This window comes from Triturus cristatus, chromosome 9, assembly GCF_964204655.1.
Source record: "Triturus cristatus chromosome 9, aTriCri1.1, whole genome shotgun sequence".
NCBI classification, from domain to species: Eukaryota; Metazoa; Chordata; class Amphibia; order Caudata; family Salamandridae; genus Triturus; species Triturus cristatus.
This window is the reverse complement of record NC_140592.1, coordinates 704,117,239-704,144,644: the sequence shown is the minus strand read 5'-3', so window position 1 is coordinate 704,144,644 and position 27,406 is coordinate 704,117,239.

Below are 27,406 nucleotides of genomic sequence, written 5' to 3'. Positions count from 1 at the left end.
ATTTTTCTTCCTTGGACAAAAAGTAATGACAAAGGCAAACTCATTAAAGAATTGTGCCCAATGCAATTGCCTAGTAGACAAGACTTGAGCAGACTTCAAAAATTGCAAATTTACTGTGGTCTGTTAGAATTGTAGTGGTATCTTGTGTTCCTAGTTGATATTTGCACCATTCTTCAAATACTACTTTTTTAGCTAAACATTCCCTATCTGCCACTGTGTAATTGGATTCTGATGGGCTCAATTTTCAAGAAAAGTATGCAACAGACTATAACTGTGCAGTATATGGATCATGTTGTGACAAGATTCCCCAATAGCATTTTGTGAGGCATCTGCCTCCACGATAAATCGATGGGCTGCATCCGGGTGCCTAAGCACTGGAGCTGTGGTAAATTGTTGTTTGAAAAGCTTTTTCTGCTTCAGATTACCATTGGAACTTGATTCCCTTTTTTAATAAATGCGTATGGGAGAGGCTATGGCTGAAAACTGATTTATAAAGCACAGATAAAATTTGGCGAGACCCAAGAATGTCCTGCGCTTCTCTATCACTTTGGGGAGATTTCCAGTTCTCTCTTGACTCTACTATCTGTCTGTCCATGAGAACACCAGTAGGAAAAGGATGCATCCTAAGAATTCTACCTCAGTTACATGAATGAAACATTTATCTAACTTAGTAAAAAGATGATGACTATGTAACTTTTGTAGGATAGATTTTGCATGGCCAAAATTTCCTATTAGGGAATTTGAGTATATTAGGATATCCTTAAACTCGACCACAACACAGACATCAATAAATTCATGCAATACCCTTTATAAAACTCTGGAAGATAGCTGGAGCATTTCAAGATATTCATTGAGACCAAATTTAGTTTGAAAGGCGGTTTCCCACTCATCACCTTCACGGATTTGAACTAAATAGTATGCTCCTCTTAGATTCAATTTTCTGTAAATGGTTGCTTTCCTTGCTTGATCTAAAAGAGATACTATCAGAGTTAATGGATATCTGTTCTTAATAGTAACCCGATTCAAGGCTTTTTAATCTATCCATGTTGTGAGATCCCCCCCTTTTTGGTAACAAAAAATAGAGGTGAGGAAACTGGAGACCTAGATGGGCATATAAACTCAAATGTTCATTGAGGAATTCTCTGAAGTGAAGATTTTCATGCTCAGACAAAATATAAATTCTACAACAAGGTATTGGAGCCCCAGGTTGAAAATCTGTGCGACAATCAGAAGGCCTATGAGGTGGTAATACATTAGACCTTTTCTTGTCCAATACATCTTTAAATTCCCTGTAGACTTCTGAGATCAGTAACGCATCATCTATTATGCTAAGAAGATTCTCTTGTTTTAACAAACAATGTTGAAGGCAATGAGAAGATCTGAAGTCTAAACTTCTTCCTGCCCAATCAATACTGGGTTATGTTGGTACAGTCATTGAATTCCTAGAATTGCTCTAGATGGAGGGGTGAATATTAAATCAAACTGGACCTTTTCCTTATATACACCATCAATTGTCATGGTTAACTGAATGGTTTGGGTGTTAACTGGTACTGACAATATTTCCCTACCATCTACTGTTTAACTATTTTCTATCTTGTTCCTTCATTAATGGTACTACCTAAATCTTTAGCAAAGGGTAAATCCATAAACATTCCTGCTGCCCCTAAAACAATTAACATATCAATGGTTACTTTGTGGTTGGGCATCCATTCTGATAGTATCAAGTAACTGAAAGTGCCGTATTGAATCCACCATAGAGGAGTTCCTTAGCTCATTGAAGACCTTTAAATTCTGTTCATTCAGAAGTTGAGTCTTCACAACTACTGGGCTCCTGAGTTTCCCTTTTCCTCAAGTACAACTGAAACTACTATCGATTTACCTTTGAGTTTTATAGAACATTCCCTAAGAAAATGTCCTGCCTTTACACAATGTTGAAAGGGGTGGTATGCACACCGATTTCTCTCATTATAATACATTTTTAGCAAACTCTTCATATTGCGTGCGGAACTGGGCTGTGCCTTGCCCTGGAAGCACCGTGGTTAATGCTATACTGTGGGGAGCGCGTATTTGATGCTCCACTCCCAGACGCACTGCGTTGGTGGGTACTAAATCCAGCCAATAATTCTCCATTTATCCATATTAATCCAATTTTGTCCTGAGTGTATTCAAAACTTTCTCCATCTCATTTATCTTGTTTACATGTATCACATAATGCATTTAAAAAGCTTCCCATATTTGCGCGTCTATCTAGACCTCTTCGGAAATACGATAATAAATGCAAAAAGTGGTTAAGAGCAGCCTTTCTTTATTTGGAACCCAATGCATTTCGGGCTTATTTCTAGCCCTTCGTCAGGGGTAACTGAAAGTTAACAATTACAGAGAGTTCATCATTACAAAATTTATAACATAATCAACCATCATCACATGTATTAACACATCTTTTTCAAATATATCCTTTTTGTGCTCAAACAATGAATAACTATAAATGTAAAAAATTTCTTTTGTAATTTCAAAATTAAAAAGACAAAATTAAAATTAAAATTAAATAGACAGAACACTTATTCACCGTGACCCCCAAATTACTATTCTTCCCTCCTCAAAACCGAATTGAAAACACCGTTGTAAACTCCTGCATTCCCTTAGGTATCCATCTCTGAATCCCTCTAACGTCCTCATACTCCCATCTTTTAAGTATCGTTCTTCTTCCACCCATTATTAGACTGCTCGTTCTATACTTTGGTTGTGTGTAAATGCGATCTTTCTCTCCCCTCCCTTCATTCACGCAATCACCGCATGATTTCTTTCTCCCAACGAGTGTCAAACCCTTTCCCGTAATCCAACGTCCTTGACGAACCAAACCACTCTATTTACACGTACCCCTTACATCACAAGCGCTCTCGTTCACATATTCCTGCTTACTCCATTAACTCTTCTCCACATGATGTACACCTCTGGCAGTTTTCAATCTCCCGTGTAACTGACCCTCCGTTGTTCCCCGCTATTATAGCACTCGTGCTCCGCCCCCCTACGTGTGAAATAATCACCTGAACACCATCAAGCTACCTTGTAAACTACGTGTCCCAAAGTGCACTAGTCCAACGCCGAACACCAGTCCGGACTTAATGTGTATACGTAAAATTAAACACATTTCTACATGTGATGTAAACATAATCAATCTGTATGAACCACCATCCACAAATGTCCACTTTTTTTACTACAGAAAATGCTGTCTCGCAGTATGCGGAATCTTCGATGAATCAAGTCCTTCATTTGCAATCTTATTTGTGACGGGTGCAAAAACCAGCAGGGGGCAATTATATTAAACATTGAAAGGGGTGGTATGGTCACCGATTTCTCTCATTATAATAAATTTTTTGCAAACTCTTCATATTGCGTGCGGAACTAGGCTGTGCCTTGCCCTGGAAGCACCGTGGTTAATGCAATACTGTGGGGAGCGCGTATTTGACGCTCCACTCCCAGACACACTGCGTTGGTGGGTACTAAATCCAGCCAATAATTCTCCATTTATCAATATTAATCCAATTTTGTCCTGAGTGTATTCCAAACTTTCTCCATCTCATTTATCTTGTCCACATGTATCACATAATGCATTTAAAAGGCTTCCCATATTCGCGCGTGTCTATCCGGACCTCTTCGGAAATACGGTAATAAATGCAAAAAGTGGTCAGAGCAGCCTTTACAAAATACAAACACCGCTTCGGATCCCTTTGTCTCTGTCTTTCTTCCTTCGAAAGTGGGCCATGTATTCTCCCCCGGCAAAAAAGTCAAACTGTTTATTGATAAAGAACCCAATAGGGATCAACAATGAAAAATAGAGATTACAAAAATCATGCTATGAATCAGGTGTGCACATAAATAAGATATTTAAAATAAAATCAAAAAGTACTTCGAACATTTAAATACATAACACACAAATTCATTTGGTGGAAACTTGTAGGATGGACAGCCTTAGGATGGTCATCCCCCAAACTTTTTGCCTGCTTACCTCCACTTTTTGCTGTATTTTGTTTGATGGCCTTAGTACTATGAGCGCTTTACCACTGCTGACCAGTGCTAAAGTGCATGTGCTTCTCCCCTAAACATGGTTTAATTGACATATCCACAATTGTTATATTTAATTTGTCTGTAGATCCCTAGTAGAGTGCACTACCTGTGCACCTGCCTGTAAATTAAATGCTACAAGTGGGCCTTCAGATGTTTGTGCCATCCACACAAGTAGCCCTTTAAAACGTGTCTGAGGACTGTCACTGAAGAGCTTGTTGTGCAGTTTACACTGCCATGTCGACTTGGCATTTAAAACCCCTTGCTAAGTGTTAGACTCACCATTCATTACATATGTCACCCCTAAGGTAGGCGCTAGGTAGTCAATAGGGCAGGGTGCTGTGTAACTAAAAGGTAGGACACATACTTTTAAGTTTAGAATGTCCTAGTAGTATAAAGAAACCTAAATTCGTTTTTCAATACTGTGAGGCCTACCCCTCTCATAGGTTAACACTGGAAATTCCTTATTACAATTTTAAGCTGTAATTCTTGATTGAGAAGGAGTAGCTCTGTCTTGTTTTATAACATTGGAACGGTAACAAAAAATCCTCTTTGCTGGCAAATTTGGGTTTACCATTACTATTTTAGAAATGGCACTTTTAGAAAGATGGCACTTCTCTGCTCTTAAAGGTCTGTGTGCCTGCAGCCTATCTCCAACACACGTCTGAGGTGGGTGACAGCTAAACTTTGTGTATTCCCTTTAGACAACCACACAGGGTAAGTGTGACTGAGTACCCATCTGCATACTGATGGCTCACCCTGGGTAGGATGGGAGGAAGGAGTTGACACACCTGAATGGACAGTGCCCTGCCCTCACACGAAAGTTTGATTATCCCCTTGTAGTGAATCTGGAGCCAGGGCTAGGAAGGGAGGACCTCTCTCACCTTAAAAGGCCCTCTTAGTATTAACCACCACTTCAGAGGCACAACTGGGTATAAGTTCTGAGTTTCTGACCCCACCAAATCTGACACTTCTTTCTGTAAAGATACTTTGTCAGGAATAAGGACTGCTGTGTTGCTAAATGGACTGCCACTCTGCTGGACTGCTCCTCTGTAAGGACTGCTTTTCTGCTGGGCCACCCTGCAGCCTGCACCCTCTGCCCTTGCCGAGGGTGAACTGGACTCTTGTCTGAACCCAGAGTCATCTCCAAGGGCATGCTTGCTTGCCTCCTGTTTTGAGACTCGGGGAAATCAAAGACTCACCTCCTGCTCCTGTGCCTGGTCCACTGGAAGTGAATCCAGGTGCTTGTTCTAGTGGAACCGACGCATACTCTGCCGTGTGAAGCAGAATCAATGGATTGCAGCTCTTGTGGGAACAAGAATTGGCACATTGCACTCGGAACCAGAGCATCACCTCGAGAACACCGCCACTGCAGTGTGAGAAGATCAATGCATCCCCTCGCCTGCATGGAGAAACCCGGTGCATAGGCTTCAAAACTAACGCATCTCGGCTCCGGTGCTTCGACTTCACAACCGGCGAATCACCACCGTTCTATGAAGAAAATCAACCCATCATCTCGACTGCAGGGATCAACACCGACACATTGCTCGGCTGTGCCCCGCATCTTACTGTTGTGACCAGGATCAAGGTACTTTGTTCAGCAGGCCTTTGATGGCTCCTCCATCCGGCCCGCGCTCTATTGTGGTTGGCCTGAACATTTGACTTTACCCTGGTCCAGCACAACCATATAATCTCAATAGGCGCTTATTGCTTCTAAGCGCTATTTTGACATTTATTCTTTAAAAATGAATTTCTTGATTTCTACTTTCTGAATATTTCGTTTTGGTCTTGTTTGAATTATAAATTCATAATCTATATTTCTAAACTGGTGTGGAGTCTTTTTGTGGTATTGTTACTGTGTTACTGTTCGAAGTGTTGCACAAATACTTTAAACATTGCCTCTGCAGTTAAACCTGCCTGCTCGGTGCCAAGCTACCAGAGGGTGAGCACAGGTTAATTTATGGTGTGTATTTGACATACTCTGACTAGGATTGCACTTCTTGCTTGAACAGGGTGCATACCTCTGCCAACCAGAAACCTAATTTCTAACAGAAACCTTATTCAATTTAACAATTCATCTGTGTTTATCATGATAAATTTGAAATATGACGGAGTTAGAAATCGACAATACGTTATTGAGACTGCAGGACAATGCCAAGTGCATGAGTCAGATCTTGAATCCATCTTCGACACAGATCACAGTCATGTGGAGTTGTGCCATCGGCTTGTTTAGGCATTTAACAATAGCACCCCTGATCTAAGTAACAGTATAAATCACCTAATGCCATGATCTAGGTTAAAGGATAGATACGTTTGTAGATAAGTCTGATCCCTCTTTCTTTCTGATAGCTTGTGGTCTCGCTTAACAACTAGACCAATTAATTAATCATAACTTTCATGTGGATTAACCACCTGGGCTAATAAATCCCTTAACCCTCTGTAAAAGAGTGAAGCTATTTTCTCTTCTGGCCACCCAGATTCAGCAACCAAATGATTAGACAGGGGCGGCTCCTCCATGTTGGCGGAGGAACGTCGCCCCACTGCTTTCTCACAGTGCGAGAAGCAGAATCATAAAATGGTATTACAAATACCATTTTATGTTACTGTTTGTCACACTGCGAGTAAGCAGCAGGGTTTAGTTGGTGGCGGGCGGGTGGGCGGTCCTGCTTCAGGGCAGGGGAGGAATGACTTGCCCACTGTTGTGGGTGCTGACTGTTTGGTCCGCCCCAGGGGACCTAGTCCTCAGGCAGCCTTACGTGTTTCTTCTTGTCCTGATGAAGACCCGTTTTAGATGCGCATAAAGCTGCACGTCTTCTTAGGGTCGAAACGTCGACGTTACCTGTTTAATTGGTCCATGCAATTCCACCATTTGAATTACTGAATGACATACGTTGTGGTGCTATATGCTATTTGATTTTGGACCATTTATGTTTAAAGAATATTTTTGCCATTTTGTATATATGTCTTTCATGTCAATTTATGTCTGAGTGTTAAGTCACCAAGCACTATTAGTCACTAAGTGTTTTATGTTACATTTCAGTTATTGTTGGTTAGTCCTGTATATTAGTAATATCTTTTTGGATTCAAATACAAGTGAAAAGAAAATCATTTTGTGTCTCTTAAATTGGTGTAGATGTGTGTGTTTATATAACTGTACTATTGGGAGGGCAGTAGCACAGGACAAAGTCTGAAAAAAAAGAACATTTAGTCAGGGCTACTAAAAAGTTGGGTTTTAGATATTTACGAAATTGAAAAAAAGTTACATGATCTGGAAGAGAGCGGCAAGGCGTTCACAATTTGCGGGCCCAATTCAGAAAAGGCGCGGCCCCTAAGACGAGCTCTGCGAAACCTCGACACAGAAGATAACGCGAGATTGGTAGATCTCAACTCGCGGTTCGGGACATATGGAGACACCAGAGCTTGGATGTAGGAGGGGGCGAGACTGTGTTTAGTGCAAAACTTATAGCATAGGGATTTGAACTTGATCCGTTTGTCAACTTTTAGCAAGTACAGTTTTGGCAACGGGGGAAGTGGGGAAGAATCTCGGCAGCCGAAAGAGAAGGCGAGCGGCTGCATTTTGAATGATCTGCAGACGGCGAATCACTGCTTTATCAGCACCCAGATAAAGGACATTTCCGTAATCCAGTCTGGATGTGACCAAGGCTTGCAACACGGTTCTGTGAGCATATGGTGGGATCAGCCAGAGTATTTTCTTCAAACATTTCAACATAGAGAAGCAAGAGGCGGTAAGCTTAGAGACCTGTGGTGTCAGGGAGAGATTTTGGTCAATAATAAAACCGAGATCTTTATCGGCAAATTCCCCCTTTGTAAACTCCACGTAAATCCCGACTCAGAAATGTGTAGTTAGGCAGGCCCTGAGGCCGTGGCCTGAGGTCACTGACTGACAATTCACAGGTGGGTGGCACGCAGCTAGCAGATAAACGCATGAACAGGAAATCCTAGATCAATCCCACTGATAGGCCCGGCAAAACAACCCAGTGCCTTAAAACCTTTAAGGGAGTGATTTGTTTGCGCTTTACAAATAGGAATTATTATTATTACCACAATGATCCAAGGAGATTGGCCTGAATAAAGCACACATGGTCGGAGGGGTGCCGTGTTTTCAAAACACCATAAAGTCAGATGCCACATAAAGTTAGGAACACTTGGCCAATCAGGACACAGCACACACAGTACACGCAGTGATCACGAACTCCCCATTCCGACATCTGGACACATTATCCACTGGCTGCATTGTGCTCACGCAAGGTCGAGGCCCACCAGGATTTCTAATCCAATACATTAATTTATGACTCCAAAGATAGCGGTCCTCATTCCTTTCCAAAAAAGCCTGCAGGTGTGCCAAGTAAGTATTTATTAAAGTCGCCCAGAGAGAACCCACTTCCCAACTCCTGCCTCGCCGGCGTCACTGGAGAAATTAAATAGTTCATCAGAACACCAACAATGCAGGAACCAAATGTGGATCTCTCGTTAAACAAATACACATTCATGCCGCACCGCAGGGACACGAGAAATACACATACAAATGCCGCCACCGCAGTGCCACGAGGAATAACTACGAGAAATAAACATCGCCATTACACATACGCAGAGCGAGGAGCTTGGATGGTTAGAAACTGAATCTGAGATGGTCCCCGACGAAATCAGCTGAATTTGTGCCAACAGTAGGGCACATTCAGCAACTGCCCATTCATTGTCTGCTTTTATTCCAGCTGGGCGAAAAACTAAGACCTGATTTATAGGGCCATCAGCCCTTTTTTTCCGAGTATCATCATGTCGGGAGCTATCTGTTGGCTAGCACTTAGATGCAATGCACTGGAGGTAAACAAAGGCACCCAGCTTGTTATCACTTCACAAGTACTTAAAAGAAACTATGATTTGGAGACAGGTTTCTGACATTGGGCCTGATTTAGAGTTTGGCGGATGGATTACTCCGTCACAAACACGACCGATATCTTGTCTGCCGTATTACAAGTGCCACTGGATATAATGCATTTGTAAAACGGCGGACGGGATATCTGTCACATTTGTGACAGAGCAACCTATCCCTGAACTCTAAATCAGGCCCTTTGTTCTACCGCTGTCTATAACACATGCACATGCACTGTAAGAATGTCAGCTGTACCTGCCTGTAGGAGTAATCACACAACTTGATAATTTTTTTTATTATTCTTTTATAGCGATACTCAGTGCTGGATACCAAGGCTGGTACTCTTTAGTCCACCACCAGATTACTCTCAGCGCTAGCCCCTTTAGCTCGCTCTTGAATGTTCCTGCTTTCTCCATTCTTGAGGATTTTGCTGTCTTTTTCCTCCTCCGTCTTGCCGATCTGTGTGTTTATCTCTCTCTTGCACTCGGTAAATATCTGATGCAAGGAAATTAGTGCAGGTACTCAAAGAAGAGTGTCAGTAGCCTCCACCAGCAAACGGGGGTTCAAATTAAGCACTGACAATACTCGTCCCAATGCGAGTATCAGAGTGCTTTACGTCACACACACATTATACCCAAACAATAAATCACACAAGGGTGCAAATGATGGTCAGGAAATGTTACAAAGGACAATAAGGGTTACAAGGTGTAGGAGTCACATATCTTCCATACTTATTGGCATTTATGTCAAGTTCATTGTTAGGAGAAATACAAAGTAAGGATTTAAAATGTAACACAGTGCTTGAAGTTGTCTGTACTAATAAGACTTTATTACTACCATGAGGAATTATTTTGAGAAACCTTAGAATAATGAAATAGTGAGGGAAAACATGTTCTAAACCCCTCTCTTGTAGTTTGCATGCACCTCCTTGATGGCCGTTCGTAGCTCACTCTGCTACATTAGCAGGATTGCAACTTATGACCTGCAAGCAACAAAAGGATCTGTTTTAGAAATAGTAACCCACTTACCTATCTGTATAAAATCAAATCTGTGATCTGCCTGTTACACAAAGTGCTTTACAGCAGGCACACTAACCCTCTAGCTACTTTAAGTGAAAAGTGCACTAAACACCAAAATTATGTCACCATTATTATATCCTGAAAATTGCTTGGCACGCACTGAAGCAGGTGCCTTAACCCCATAAACTATTTCAAAATAATTGTAACCGACCAAGTCAACCGGATTATATTTACTGTTAAAAATTTCCGCGCTGCCAATTTCTTTACAGCATATTAAAAAAAAAAAATAAGTTAACTGTCAGTCTTTGCTTTTCATGACTCCGGCCCTCGTAACTCCAGTCCCGTTCTGCTGCTACACCTTGACCACTAATTTATGGGGCGCCCTGAAGTACTTCTTTTGTCTATTTCCAGCATTGGGCGCCCCACACCTTTATACCCCGTTCGGAGGTGTGATGATTTGACAGAATTGCACTGAATAAGGAATTGCGGGCTCCAGAACTTGGTTTCAATCCAGATCCTGGGTACATCTCTTTGTTTCCCCGTATATTATTAATTCCCCTATTTGCTAAGTGTTTTGGAGTTCCTAGAACCAGGTTCGGTCTCGGGTTAATGTCTTCGGCACATCGTTGATTAATTAAGTCTTTTTCTGGCGTGCTTCTTCATGCCCGAGAAAAGATGCAGCGCCGGTCTCGCGATCCGAGACAGCTGAGCGGCTCACCGGAAGTGCCATACTGGGACATCCTCTGATGTCCAGGACACCTGCCAGCAGGTATTCCGAAATATTCCCTCAGTATTCGTGCCAAAGGGCGGAGGACCGGGAGCCAAGTGTTTTGATGGCACTCCTCTCATTAAACTCTTTCGTCCTGGGTGCCTAGAGGTGTTTTACAAGCTCGGTAATAATGGACGGTAGAGGTTTTATTAGGTGTGTTTGTGTGGGGTATGGATGTGCGGTTACACAGCGTTAACTTGCTACCTTTCTCAGGCAAACACTTCTGGCCTATTTGTTTAGCTGTAAAAGCCAGGGTGATTCTTAAATCAGATCCTACATACATTAATTCAAAGTAGCTTTTAAAGTGACTCATGGGCATCTAATAGCATTAATAATCATTTAGGATTAGTTGAAAAAAGTTATATTATATAGTTTAAGCCATTTGTCCTTGTATGTGCTGTTCAAAGTTTATCTTTCCAAGGGCAAACAAGCACTGGCAGTGACAATAGAGCTCGCCTGTGCAAGAGCCATTGGCTTAGCCAATGTGTTTCAGTGATGGTGTACACCAGCATGGCTAAATGTTAGTGGCATAAAGAAGAGTGGTGTGGAGTGGAGTACTATAGCGTGGAGTGTCGTGGGGTGAAGTGGTGTAGAGTGTTGTGGAGTATCATGGAAGTAGTTGAGTGCCATGGAGTGGAAGGGCGTCCAGTGGAGTAGACTTGAGTGGAGTAATGTTATAAAGTGGAGTGGCATAGAGTATAATAGAGTGGGGTGGCATAGACCAAAGTGGATTGGTGTAGAGTGGAGTAAAATAACATAGAGTGGTGTAGAGGGAGTTGTGTAAGGTAGAGTAGAGTGTTGTAGAGTAGAGTGGGTAGAGGTGAATGAATTGTCATATAGTGGAGTGGCAAAAATTGGAGTAGAATAGTAGAGTGGAATGGCCTAGAGTGGAGTAGAGTGTTGTAGAGTGGAGTGGAGTAGAGTGGGGTAGAGTGGAATGGCATTGAGTGTAGTAGAGTAGAATGGCGTAGAGTGGAGTGGCATAGAGTGGAGTAGTGGAGTGGAGTAGAGTGAGTTGTGTAGAGCGGAGTAGAGTGTTTTAAAGTGGCATCGAGTGGAGTAGAGTGGTGTAGAGTGGAGTGGCATAGAGTGAAGTGGAGGGACGAAGATTGGAGAGACATAGAGTGGAGGAGTGTAGAGTGGGGTAAAGTTTGCAGAGTGGAGTACTGTAGAGTGTAACAGAGTAGAGTGTCATAGGCTGGAGTGTTATAGAGTGGAGTGTCTTGGAGTGTCATAGAGTGGAGTGTCGTAGAGTGGAAGGGCGTGGAGTGGCATGTCGTAGAGCAGAGTGCAATGGTGTAGAGTAGAGTGGTGTAGAGTGCAGTGGTGTAGAATAGAGTGTTGCTGAATAGAGTATAGTGGCATAGATTGCAGTGGTGTAAAGTGCACTGGTTTTGAGTAAAGTGGTGTAGAATGCATTGACATAGAGTGCAGTAGCGTGGAATGTAGTGGTTTAGAATAGAGTTGCGTAGAGTGCTGTGGCGTAAAGTAGAGTGGTGCAGAGTAGAGTACTATGGTGTAGAGTGGCGCAGTGTGGATTGCAGTGCCATTGAGTGCATTGGTGCAGAGTGGCATAGAATGCAGTGGCGTAGAGTAGATTGTTTTAGACTAGAGTGAAATGGGGTACAGTAGAGTGATGCAGAGTAGAGCGGAGTGATGCAGAGCTGAGTGGTCCAGAGTACAGTGGAGTGGCCTAGACTGCAGTTGTGATGAGTGCAGTCATGCAGAGTTGAGAAGAATGCATTGGCATAGAGTAGATTGGTGCAGTGTAAACTACAGAGTGGATTGTTTCAGAGTAAAGTGAAGTTGCGTAGAGCAGAGTGGTGTAGGGTATAGTGCAGTGCAGCAGAGTCGAATGATGCAGAGTAGACTGGCGTAGAGTGTAGTGCATAGAGTGCATTGGCATATAGTGCAGTAGATTGGCATAGGGTAGAGTGGTGCAGAGTAGAGTACAGCGGAATAGAGTACAGTGGTGCAAAGTAGAATAAAGTGACTTAGAGTGCAGTGATGTAGAGTGCAATGATGTAGAGTAGAGAGATGTACAGTGAAGTATCGTAGAGTAGACAGTTGCAGAGTAGAGTATAGTGGTGAAGAGTGCAGTGGGGCAGAGTAGATTGGTGTAGAAAGCAGTGGCGTAGAGTGCATTGGGTTTTGAGTAAAGTGGTGTAGAGTGCATTGACATAGAGTGCAGTGATGTAGAGTGCAGTGGTTAGAGTAGAGTGGCATAGAGTGTGCTGGCATAGAGTGCTGTGGCTTAGAGTACAGTGGTGCAGAGTAGAGTACAGTGGCATAGAGTCCATTGGCATAGAGTGCAGTGACGTAGAGTATATTGTTTCAGAGTAGAGTGAGTGGAGTGGTACAGGGTAGAGTGCATTGCTGTAGAGATGATTGATGCAGAGTAGAGTGGCATAGAGTGTAGTGATGTAGAGTGCATTGATGTAGAATGCAGTAGATTGGCATAGAGTAGAGTGGTGCAGAGTAGAGCACAGTGGCATAGATAACAGTAGCATAGAGTACAGTGGTGCAGAGTAGAACAGAGTGGCATAGAGTGCAGTGACGTAGAGTGCAACGGTGTTGAGTGCAGTGGCATAGAGTAGACAATTGCAGAGGAGAGTGTAGTGTTGTAGAGTGCAGTTGTTCAGAGTAAACTTCCAAAGAGTGCAGTGGTTTTGAGTAAAGTGTTGTATCCTGTATTAGAGTAGAGAGGTGTAGAGTGAAGTGGCATAGAGTGCAGTAGCGTAGAGTGGTGCAGAGTAGAGTACAGTGATGTAGAGTGCAGTGGAGTAGAGTAGATTGTTTCAGAGTAGAGTGAAGGGGCGTAGAATGGAGTGTGCAGGACAGAGTGGACTGGTGAAGGGTAGAGTGCAGTGACATAGAGTGCAGCGGCATAGAGTGCAGTGGTGCAGAGTAGACTGAATTGGCGTAGAGTGCATTGTGGTAGATTGAAGTGGTATAAAGTAGAATTCATTGGCATAGAGTGCAGTCAATCAATCAATCCAATCAATCAATCAGAAGGTAGATTTGTAGAGCACTTCCTGTCACCCATGAGTTTATCCAGGTGCTGCAGTGGCATATTCACTGAAGTGTTGCAGAGTAGAGTGGTGTAGAGTAGAGTTTAGTGGCGTGGAGTGGATTATTATGGAGTAGAGTGGTGCAGTGTAGAACAGAGAGGCCGAGAGTGAAGTGGCGTAGAGTGCACTGGTGTAGAGTGCAGAGATATAGAGTGTAGTGGTGCAGAGTAGAGTGTAGTGGTGCAGAGTTGAGTGGAGTGGCCTAGACTTGAGTGGTGTAGAGGGCAGTGGTGCAGAGTAGAGTAGAGTGGCGTAGCATGAATTGCCATAGAGTAAAGTGGGCAAGAGTAGGGTAGAGAGGTATACAGTGAAGTGGTGTAGGGTGCAGTGGTGTACAGTTGCATGCTGTAGAGTGCAGTGGCGCAGAGTTGAGTGGCATAAAGTGGAGTATGCATGGTGTGGTAGCGCACTGCTATTACAGACAACACATTTTCAATTTAAATGCCGAATACATTTGCACAGATGAACAGATTTACTGATGAAGATATACAGCACACAAATGATAATGTGTTGGAATGGCATTACCTAGTGTGTTGATTTGTTTACTCAGATTAAAATATTTGTTTCCACCACATTTGAGAATTACTAAAAAATGTTCTTAATTTGTTCTTTCCTAAATCAATAATATTCTGAGATATCTGCACAGTGCATTTACAGACATTTACATATTATTGTGTGCTACAAATAAAATAATGTTGTACAGCCTTACTCCAATATGCTCCCACTAGCCAGCATGATTGCCACATAAATCCTCTCACTTGAAGTCAGAGAAAGAAAAGTAAACACCAAGCTCCCTCAGAAGACAGAGCAAGACATTTGACCTCTATCTTTGCATGCACAGCAAATGTGACAAGATTATTTAAAGGACTGTTTACAGAAATCGGGCTCTGGTGGAAGAATATAGTAAATAAGCTATGCTCCATGGGAAGGACTAACTCAGGGTGGACAGCCTTAAACAAATAAAGCTAGCAAATACAAAGCAAGCAAATGTGTGGTACAAACAACAAAGCCAATGGTAAGCAATGGACAGAATGCATTCAGAGGAAAGCTTTCAAATGTCCCCAAGTTGTCTTTAGCAAACCAGACAGTGGCGTTGTCTGGTAGGCTTTGACCTAAAAAACTGCCTTTTATTGGTTTTCGCAGTACTTTTTTTGCCATTTACCTGAAAATGTAGAGCAAGCTAATACAATACCGGTTAGTTTGCAACCATAGGGTAATAGTGTAAGTGGGTAATGGTAAGGGGGGTGAAAGAGTGTCTGGGTTAGGGTTACCACCTGGCCTGTTTTCTACCGGCACCACTGGTATTTTAATGTCCCGGCCGGTACAAAAGTAAGGAAAATCACCTAACAACAGTATTTTTAGCCCTAATCTGTGCATACTTCAAACAAATAATTACAATGCACCTTTAAATGTGCTCTAGAGCTATGCTATGTATCCCTGACTGATAATTAAAGTAATCAAAGGCAGAGAAGTCTTGTTAGACATGAATACATAAGATTTTGTTTAACCCCTGTGCCAGGTGCAGCCCGTGCAGGTAAGAGCGGTGGCTGGGGCGGTGGGGTGGGCTGGGAGTCAACAGACGACGATGAAGGAAACTTAAATAAAGAAACCAAAAACAACTTACCTTGCACTCGCCGCATCACCGACTCGGTGATGCCGCAAGCGCATGGTAAGTGTTTATTGTTTTTTTAAAATTAAAATTTCCCTTGTTGTCATCGTCAACTCTCCCCCTCCCCCGCACCACCACTCTTACCTGCACAGGCCACGCCTGCCCTTCGCTACTATGTCTTTTCCCTCTTGTGCTATGCCTTTTTTGGCTATTTGGGGTAGTTCGCGCTTAGGCCCCTACACCTTTTTGTCCACATAAGGTATCCAAGCCAAATTTATGTCCTTTTCTTCCAACATCCTGTGGATTCTAAAGGTACCCAGGGTATGTGTATTACCCTGGAGGGGACGGAGAAATTAGCCATAATACAGCTACATTTTGTTTTCTGGGGGAAAAATGAGGGGAAAGTGCTGCAGAAGAAAGCATCTGTTTTTTTCCCTGTAAATGGTATCAACAAAGGGTTTGTAGTGCTAAAATCACGATCTTCCCTGCTTTGAGGAAGAGGCAGACCTTTGTCATAAAACCAACATTTTCTACACAGTTTTGGCATGTTACTAGCCTATTTTTCAATTTTTTTGTGCTTTCAACCTCCTTCCAGTTAGTGGTAGAAATAGGTGTGAAACCAATAGTGGTTCCCGCAAAGCTATACATTTTTTAAAAAGTAGACAAAATTCTGAATTCAGCAAGGGGCCATTGTGTAGATCTTTCAAGGTTTCCTATAGAAATTAACAGTTGAAATAAAACAAAATTGAAATTGGGTTGAAAAAACAAACACCCATTAGTACCTTACTTTTCACCTGTAACTTCTTCTAAGTAAGGCATATTTTTTAAAGCAGTATACCCTTATGTCTGCTGGGCCCTTATGGTTACAAAAATATATAGCACTTGTTGATTTACCAAGAACCCAGGTACCCAGATCCAAAACTGACCTTGCAATTTCATAGTGTTCCAGGTATACAGTAATATAAAGAGTGGAAAATAGGTATAAAGGAAACCTATGTATTTACAAAATATCAACAAAATATAGAGTTTAGAAGCATGATTATTTGCACATCACCAGGTTTGTGGGTACCCATACTACCATGTGAATTAGAGGGCATTTTTACAATTACTTCTTCTTTACACATTGTCTTCCATTTAAAAGGCAGAAATGCATAGAAAGTCAATTGTTAATAACACTTGCTCCACTGTTCTGTGTTCCCCTAAGTCTCCTGATAAAAATGGTACCTCACTTGTGTGAGTAGGCCGAATGCCCGCGACAGGAAATAGCACAAAATGCAGCATGGAAGCATCACATTTTTCCAGTGAAAACTGACCCTTTTTTTGCAATATGCCTACCTGCGGATTCTAGACCCTAGCTTAGCCGGCACCTAGGGAAACCTAGCAAACATGTACATTGTTGAACACTAGAAACCCATGGGAATCCACGATGGGATGACTTGTGTGGCTCTCACCTGTTCTGTTACCCAGAATCCCTTGCAAACCTCAAACCTTGTAAAAAATAAACGCACTTTCCTCACATTTCTGTGATGGAAAGTTTTTGAATCTGTGGAGAGTCACAAACTTCCACCCACCCAGTATTCCCTCAAGTCTCCCAATAAAAATGGTACACCACTTGTGTGGGTAGGTCTAGTGCTCGTGACAGGAAACGGCCCAAAACACAACATGGACACAACATTATTCCAGTTAAAACTGACCCTTTTTTGCAATGTGCCTACTGTGGATTTTGGACCCTAGCTTAGCCGGAACCTCAGGAAACCTAGCAAACTAGTACATTGTTGAAATCAAGACACCCAGAGGAATCCAGGATGGGGTGACTTGTGTGGCTCTCACCAGGTTCTGTTAACCAGAATCACTTGCAAACCTCAAACTTTGTAATAAAAAAACACATCTTCCTCACATTTCTGTGATAGAAAGTTCTGGAACCTGTGGAGAGTCACAAAATTCCACCCACCCAGCATTTCCCTAAGTCTTCTGATAGAAATGGTACCTCACTTATGTGGGTAGGCCTAGTGCCCGTGACAGGAAATGGGCCAATGCAGCGAGGACACATCACATTTTTCCAGTGAAAACTGACATTTTTGTTTTGCAATGTGCCTAGCTGTATATTTGGGGCCCTAGCTCAGTCGGCACCCAGGGAAACATAGCAGACCTGTACATATATGAAAACTAGACATCCCGGGGAATCCAGGATGGGGTGACTTGTGTGGCTCTTTCCAGGTTGTGTTACCCAGATTCCCTTGCAAACCTCAAACTTTGTAAAACTAAACGCGCTTTCCTCACATTTCCGTGATGGAAAGTTCATGAATCTGCGGAGAGCCACAAACTTCCACCCACCCAGTATTCCCTCAAGTCTCCCAATAAAAATGGTACCTCACTTTTGTGGATAGGCCTAGTGCCCGTGACATGAAACGGCCCAAAACACAATGTGGACGCCACATTTTTCCAGTAAAACCACCCTTTTTTCGCAATGTGCCTAGCTGTGGATTTGGGACCCTAGCTTAGCCAGCACCTAAGGAAACCTAGCAAACCTGTAAATTTTTTAAAACTAGACAACCAGGGGTATCCAAGACGGGGGTGACTTGTGTGGCTCTCTCCAGGTTGTGTTACCCAGAATCCCTTATAAACCTCAAACGCTGTCACAATAAAAACATTTTCCTCACATTTCTGTGATGGAAAGTTCTTGAATCTGAAGAGAGCCACAAACTTCCACCCACCCAGCATTCCCCTAAGTCTCCTGATACAAATGGTACCTCACTTGTTTGGGTAGGCCTAGTTGTGACATGAAACGACCCAAAACACAGCGTGGGCACATTACATTTTTCCAGTGAAAACTGACCTTTTTTTTTGCAATGTGCCTAGCTGTTGAGTTTGGACCCTGGCTCAGCAAGCACCTAAGGAAACCCAGCAAACTTGTACATTTTTTAATACTAGACACATATTTAAATTCAGGATGGGGTGGCTTGTGTGGCTCTCACCAGGTTCTATTACCCAGAATCCCTTATAAACCTCAAAATTTCCACAAAAACACATTTTCTTTGCATTACTGTGATGGAAAGTTCTGAAATCTGTGAGTAGCCACAAACATCCACCCACTCAGCATTCCCCCACGTTTCTTATAAAAATGGGACCTCACCTATGTGTGTAGGCCTAGTCCCTGCAACAAGAAACGGCCAAAAATGCAACGTGAACACATCACATTTTTCCAGTGAAAACTGACTTTTGTTGCAATGTGCCTAGCTGTGGATTTGGGACCTTAGCTCAGCTGGTGCCTGGCACCTATAGAAACCTAGCAAACCTTTAATTTATTTTAAACTACACACCCAGGGGAATTCAGTATAGGGTGACTTGTGTGGCTCTCACCAGTTTCCGTTACCCAAAATCCCTTGCAAACCTCAAACTTTATTAAAAAAAACTATTTTCCTCAAATTTCTGTGATGGAAAGTTCTGGAATCTGTGAGTAGCCACAAACTTCCATCCCCATGTGGCCGATCAGGTACTATTGTCCCCATATGCCCCAGGGGAGCAAAAAGTGTGTGACCTTTTTTGGGGGGGTGGGGCATTGGCATGTCCATTCTCTGCAGCCCCTGCCTCCCTTTTATTACAAGAAAAAATCTATAGTGTCTAGTGGGCTTTCTGCCCCCCGGGGGGCAGATCGGGGGTAATAACCCCAATCTACCCCTCAGTGGCCAGAAGGACTGCCCCTTTTATGTTTGGGAGTAGGGGGATTGGCATGCCTATTTTGGGCAGCCCCCACTCCTATGCTTTAAAAAAAATAATCCCTGGTTCCTAGTGGGCTTTCTGCCACCCTTGGGGGCAGATTGGGGGTAATAGTGAGTTTTCTACCCACAGGGTTGTCAGATCAGGGGCTATTGCCGCCATCTGCAACCCAGGGGTGGCAGAAAGACCAAGGCAATTTTTGAGAGGGGTAGGGGCATTATAATGCCCATTTAGGGCACCCATGTGTGGGGGGTGAAAGACTGAATATGGCCATAATATATGGGGGAGCAAAAGCCTTTGCCTAGGGGGGCACTCCCCCCTCCCTGGTGTCTAGTGGGTATATCCCTCCTTTGTCGATCCCCAAGCAGGGATCTACTAGGGAAGGGTACCATTGGAAAGGGGAGGTTCTCCCATTTCCACTGATACCTCTCCTGTCTGCCCACGTGCTCGGGGCTTAGATAGCCCACAAGCACATAGGTAGTGAAAATTAAACTGAGCTGATAGGCACATTTCACTTTCACTTTGATTGTAATGACCTCGGCGTGCATGGCGTGCCGATTGTCATTACATTGAAAAAAAATGCCTCAGGAGCTTGGGGACCTCTTCCTCAGCTCCTGAGGCTGAAAAAATTAAAAGGAAATCCCTCTGCTGTTTACAGCAGAGGGATTTGGTGCTTATGTGCAGAGCACGGAATGGTTCAGGCCTCAAGACAGGACCACCATGGCGCATGATGGAACCATTCCGTCATGTGCATGGAAGGGGTTAAAGTCCTATTTATTGTCATGTCTGGGTCTTTGCAGGCTTTTAAAAAAGGAAAATATGGCCGGTATTTTTCTCTTGGAAAGGTGGCAACCCTAGTCTGCGTGCATAGATGGAAGAATAGGTGAGTGCATGGATAGATGGATGATGGGGTCATACTGGCCTATAGGGTAATCCGGCAGTGCCTGAAGGGGTAGTCTGGCAGATGAGTCTGTGGGCCGGTATTATGGCTGTTTGTGGACGTGTTTTATGGTCCACAGGACCAGTTTTTACAGATGATGTCCCTGATATTAAAACAAAACATTGTCTGCAGTATGCTCAAATCCATGAAGGCTTCCACAGCTTGCAAAACACTTATACAGAATGTCTTTACAAGTTGAAAACATCTTAGGTAATAAACAGTGAGGACAAAATTCAACATTATACACATTTCAAAAGTTAACAATAAAAAAACTGCAAATATTACAGACAGAAAGGAAGTCCCCTCAATGGTGCTGTCAGATTGATGTTGATTCGTGACCCTCAGAAGTTGATGGTAGGCAAACAATGCCAATTGACAGTTGATGGGAAAGTGGATTTCACCTGTTCTAACAACAAGTGATTTTTTTTTTAACTGCCCAAAGATGAAGATGACCCCTACCTCCAGAAATTGCTGGATTTTTAAGTTGGCCTTAAAGAGTTGAGCATCCCATCATCATGTGAATCCCGGAGTCTTGAATATGATTCACCAGCAATGTCCTTCACTGGTTCTTCCCCACCCATTCCCAACAACACCAGTTTGTACATGTGTACCTCCAGGTCCCAAAAGATCCTTATCCCTTCAGAGTCCCTAAGGTTCCAAACTGTCCTCTGTCATCTTCAACTGCCACATGGGGCTGCTAGATGCTCTACTAACAGTGTGCTGATGATACACAACTATATTTAAGAGTCTCTTCTGCTTCAGACATCCAGTGCCTAAACACTGCCTGCACATCATCCAGCCCTAGATGTCCAGCACCTACTTGGATATGCTATCCAACCAAGATATAATTCCTGATATTTGTCAAGAGCAAAAAACAAGAAACAGTACAAACCTGGCTCGATGATAGGAACCGTAACATCTTAGAACCACAACTTGCACTGAATGCAAAGTCACTTGGAGTCACCCTAGACGTCAGCTCAAGCTCAACACATTGACTACAAAACAAAGGTGGCCTGGTATCAGCTCTCTCTTCTAAATAAAGTTTAACCATTTTGTTCAGAATGCGACTTTAATATTGCTGTTCAAGTCCTTGTAACATCGCATCTGGGTGGTGGTAATACCCTGCTTCGTGGCCTCCCAGACTACACATTCACACCTCTGAAGGGCATCCTGTATGCCACAGCATGTCTCATCCAGGGCTTGAAGAAATATAATCATTTCTCCTACGTCATGATGGAGCGTCATCCCTGGTGGTTCTTGGAACACCCACTGCCAGTACTCCATAGGAGTCCAGACTAAGAAATGTATAAAAGAAAACCAAAGACAACAGGTCTTTTCCACGTATTCACCCAAGATCTGAAACAGCATTTCTGTATCAACAAAGACGCCCCAACTCTACACCAATGTAGGAAAGAGTGAAGATACACATCTTTAAAGGATTCTACAGTGCATTAACAGTCTACACACCAACTTCCTCATATCACTCATGGACTTTATGCTTGTCTTTGACTCTGTACAGTGCTCTGCTGCCTTTTGGCTAGGTTGCACTACAGACATCCCTCATTCATACATGTGCACTCTGTGCAAGAGCTCCCTTACACCCATAGACTACAGAAACTATGTTCTCTATAACGCTGAAGCTGTCACCATTTATGTCTGCAAACTCTAGCGTATACCACTTATTTACAGATGGATCATAGTGTGGGCTCTAAAATTTCCACAGGTGAAAACTTCATCCCAGTCATCTCTGTGAGCTTACCCCACTTGGATCCATGGACAGTCGCTGCTCCACCCTTCATACAATTCACGTCTTGCAAAGCATCTGGGAAAGAGTATGTGGACTTAATAAAGTGCATATGAATAAGGTGGCCATGTTGAAAGTGAACATTTGCTCAAGTAAACAAGGACAAGCTATGGGTAAGATACCAGAAACATCAAATCAATCATTTCAAAGGAAATTAAGATTTGGAGCGCAATTTCAGCTCTAATGGACACCTGTCTGGATGTTTTTATTCACAACAAATATTATTGCATTTCTTTGCATTTGAACGGCCCGAGGGGCTACATACAAATAGATGTATTCTTGCAAACAGGGACATTGCATTGCATATTTGTAATGACAACAAAACCATAGCAGTACAACACGCTGTGGTATAACTAGTCTGGCTCCTGCTGAATTTGCCACAAACAATGCAAGGTTATCCTCAAATGACATCTCATAATGTACATCACACAACTCGACAGTAGGACTGCACTTCCACATCTATGGCATTGGCAATCGACAACAAATGGTCTAGGGTGAGGCCTCAGTAATCAGCTCACCACCGCCAAATCTTTGTATATTTCCGGGGGAATCCTCATGCTTGAAAAACAGACACCTCCAACCCCATACAAAAATCCATCCCCTTCCTGCATGCACTCACCATGGGTGGACTATCAGACCTCCATAATCTGGCAATGAATTGTTTAGCGAGTGTGAGGCCTAGAAATAGAAGATGACGCTTATATCTATTACCGTCAGTCTCATCAGTAATGTAGAGCAGAGTCAATCTGGGAGACCTAGGAAGTTCCCACCCCAGGACCTCGGTAAGGCATGGAATCACCGCCCTCCATAATCTATCTAAAGCTTCACCTGCCCATACCGTGTGCATCAAAGGGCGCTCAACAGTTCGGTAGCACAGATACAGAGGGGATTCTATCAGCCCAGCCCTCCAAAGATTGTACTATGTGTAATAGGTCCTATGCAGCAATAGAATTGAATCACCAATGAGATAGCCGCCCATGGGCGGGGGGGGGGATTCCAGGGCCTCGGCCCAATTTTCATTCTCATGTGGGCCTAGATCTGTCTGCCACGCCGTCTATAGGGTCTCAAGAGTGGTGTTGCAGTGTGTGATGAGAGATTCATATATTTTTGATATCTTGTGGTTGCCCAAGTCACCCAATAAAGGCTTGCCCTCCAATGGGTTAAAATCTGGGAGGGTCGAAATAGTGGTTATGTATGGCGTTAGGACGTGGTGTAATTGGAGGTAGCTATAAAACTTTCAATGGGGCATTAAGTATTCCACTCATATCTCTTAAAATTATTTGAGCATGAGGCCATGCATAACATCTCCAATACTGGAGATCCCTATCTGGTCCCAACCGCGAAAGCCCTGAAGAACTGCCAAGTGGGGTAGCAGCCGGTATTGCCACAGAGGTGTCTCGCGCATGATACAACCCCACCAACCCATCCTCCAGAGAAATTGTCACCATGTAAGTATCACAACTCTAGTGGCGGGTGGTAGGGCCTAGACGTCCGACCTACTAAATAAGTATGAATACATAGTGGGGTCTTCAAGTAACCAGTGCTCTACAGCATAGGCCGGGTCATCACTAGATCCATACCACCAGTCATTAAGCACCTGTAAATGCAAAGCTGCGCAATCATATTGGACATCCGGAGCTGCGATACCGCTGCAGTATGTGGATTAAAGGTATGTGCGTAACGCTACCCAAGATGCCCCACCACCCCACAGGGACTGTCCCAGTATAGCATTAATCTGGCAGAACAAGGATAGTGGGACTGGATAGAGGTGGTTCTGTAGATGAGAAAGTAATTTGGGAGAGAGACCATCTTGAATATGGCAGAACTCCTGTATAAGGATAGTGGCGATCCCATCCAGGATCTTATTCTTATGTCTGTCCGTACCTTTTCAGTCACAGTGCCCAGGTTGCAGTCCCACAATATCCTCTGATTGTCTAACAGAAAGACCCCTAGATATTTCAGCCTGTCTGTGGCCTGCGGCAGGTCCGCAGCCCATCCTCCATTCCTGAGCGCCCCCCGCATTGGCCAAATAGTCGATTTATGAAAGTTCATATGAAGGCCAGATGTTTCTTCGAAGATGCGCATTATCTGCAAGATTCTGGGGCCTGCTTTATGCAGGCCTGTAAGAAAGAACATAGTATTGACTGCATATAAAGCAATACAATCTGAAATTTCTGTTGTGCATTCAAAGTCCCGAACCAGAGTACCTTTATGGACCCATACAACCAGGGGCTTAACGGCCAGCGCGAGAACAGGGGCGATAGGAGACAGACCTGTCTACAGCTGCGCCTAACTGGGAAGGGGAGTGAGGCACTGCCGGCCACCCAAACAGATGCAGTCAGATCCGTGTAGAAATCAAATATACGCCAGGAAGCGCGGGACAAAGTTCAACCGTTTCAGAAGTTTGAAAAGATATGTCCGGCTGACCGCTTTTATTGTGTTGTGGGCCCTCCTAATATTATGGCGGGTGGCCTGATGGGGCATGAAGCCCACCTGATCTGGGTTATCAAGCATGCCGTTAACATTCCATCTTACCACCTGTAGCTGACCCAGTGAGGCCTCACCAACCTGAGTTGATATAGGTTTTGAAAGGACATAATTTGTGTCTCGTTGAGATAAAGGAACACCACCCTGGGACAACACAGACTGCGCAGCAAGATTGAACAGCAACTTGAACCCCCAAACAAACCTTCACCCCCCAACCCAGTACCTCATAACAGCTGAAGCATCTGTTGAGGATGGTGATTCATGCCGACCCCAACAGGGGGTCAGCACAGAACCCATCCAATGGATCCCCAAAACCCCCATTATCGCAGTTCCAATGTGGAGGGCCGGGGTATACTACACTGTATATCCAGCCCACGAAAAACACAAAGATGTAAGATAGTAGACTCTCTCTGGATTAGGCATGCAGGACACACACACACAGGCTGGGAGGAGTAACTCCGTTTATTAGTACCACTTATCGGGAGCGCCGGAGCGGAGCTCCTTACAGGTTGAATTTGGCGCGCTAATGCCGATCGCTAGAACATGGCCGCTACGGGATGTCCGCTGACGTCACACGCAGTGTGCGTCGCAGACTAGACCGCTACACCACATCTCCCCCTTCATAAACATTAAGGCTAATGCCAGTCTTCCCACCAACAACAACAACAAAACTTCCCCATGGAACAGTCTTACTTGTGGTCCATACTGAACTCCTCGAACCTTCGGGGTAACATTACTCTTCTCCCACATTGTGTCCTCGCACTGTGCCCACCTGGGATCGGGGTGGTCTCTACCCCATCCAAGCAGGACGTTTCGCCATCTCCTCCTAGTCCTGACCCACACCCTTCCGTTGCCTCCTGCTCCTCCGGTGTGTCTGGTACGGGTCCTGTGCTGTCTTCTCTTCTTTGTCGCCATGTTCCCGACCAGGGACTTTCTTCTCCCTCGCTAGATCTCCTCCTCGCTGCGCCTGAGTCCTTCTGGGCACTGGCCGCTCCTTTGTCACCCGACTCCTCTCCGGGTTCCTTCTCACTGGCTAGAGTGCATCTCGCCATACGGTCTTGGGACCATATCTTCCCGTCACTGAGCAGGGCTGATCTGGAGTAGGGCTCTACCACTCGAAACGGGGACGTGAATTTGCTGTCTCCCTTCTTCCCTTGCGTGGCCAATTTGACTCTCACCCACTCCCCCTTCTCAAGGGCGACCTCCTTCGTGTTGTGTCTTTTGTCATAGTATTCAGTGTACGCCGCCTGTGCTCTCTCCAGGTTCCTGCGCACAACTGCGGGGGACCAATGGCTTTGTACAGTAAGTCGTTTCGACGCCACGTTGTCCTTCGTGAAGGGCTCTCTCCCTCTGAGTACACGGAAGGGGCTGTAGCCCGTGGAGGTGGGTGTTATAGGGTAGGCCCACAACAAACGCTTCAACTCCTTCTCCCAGTTGACTCCTTGGCTGATCGCCGCCTGCACCGACCCCGTTATTACTCTGTTAAATCTCTCCACCGCTCCGTTTCCCGCGGGGTGATAAATCGGCGTGTGCCTGACGGCAATGCTGTTCCTGTCCATGAATGCCTCCCACTTTGCTGATGTGAATTGTGGGCCATTGTCGCTTAGGATCGCCTTGGGGATTCCTTCCCTGATGAACACGTCCGTGAGAAACTCCAATATCGTTTCTGTCTCCACATTATCATGCACATGGACTTCCGGCCATTTGGAGTACCGGTCAATGACCACCGTGAGGTATTTCTGGCCTCCTTGAGAGTCTTGTATGGGGCCCAGCACGTCTATGGAGACCTCTTCCCATGGGTTCTCGGGGCATTCAAAACGACCTAGGGGCGGACGTAGCACTCTTTGGGTCTTATCCGTGTTGCTGCACTGCTCGCACGCCCTCACGTGTCGTTCCACCTCCATGTCTATACCTGGCCACCAGTAGTCTTTTTTCGTTCTCCCCTCCGTCTTTACTATCCCTAAATGGCCTTTGTGGGCGATGGCAACAATGCGTGGCCTCAGCGTGTGAGGAGGGACTACTTTGCTCCCTCGTAACAAGAACCAGGGTTGGTCCCCTATGGACAGTTCTTCACGGACCTCCCAGTATTGCTTCAGTTCTTCCTCCAGTAGCCTCTTGTCCGGCCATCCCTCGGTGACGTATGCCTTGACCGCTCTCGTTTTCTCTTCCCTTCCATACTCTGTCTCCCATTGTTGTCCGCTTATGGCCCTCTCGTGATCTCCGGTGAACGCCACGGCATACTCCTCCCATCCACCTTCGTCCTGGGCCTCCGTAACTTCCTTGGATGCCGCCCTGCTCAGAAAGTTGGCCACCTTGTTCTTGTGCCCCGGCAGGTACTCCACGTCATATACATAGTCTAGGAGTCTCAGCGTCATCTTGGCGATTCTAGGAGTGGCATGTTTGTGTCCACTGGAAGTGAGGACCTTTACCAGCGGTTTGTGGTCCGTGCGCAGTACGAACCTTCCTCCCCACAGGAATTGCCGGAACCTCTCCATCGCCCACACCACTGCGAGCATTTCCTTCTCAATGACGCTGAACTTGCTCTCGTTTGGAGTCAATGTACGGGAGGCAAAGCTGATCGTGTTGGTTGCCCCCTCGCTGGTTCTCTGTGCGAGTACTGCTCCTAGGCCCCGGTCGCTGGCGTCCATGGTCAGCACTGGTGTCTGCCAGCTTGTGGGGTCTCTACCCCCCCCTTCGGGGCACGATTAGCGCTGTCCTGTCGCACGTGGCGCGGTTTGACGGTGCGCGCCCACTCACCAGGCTCACTTCCGGTGGCGGTGTCCAAACGGCGCCTTCTCCCCTGCACCGCATGCTCTCCGCTGCTCTGCCGTGCCCCCAATGGTACCCTCTGATGTGCCCAGCCTGTGCTCTGCCACCACGTGGGTATAGGGTGCGTGTGGGGCCCCCTCATCATCCCATCCTCATCGCCATTGTAAGATAGTAGACTCTTTCTGGATTAGGCATGCAGGGCACACACACACAGGCTGGGAGGAGTAACTCCGTTTATTAGTACCACTTATCGGGAGCGCCAGAGCGG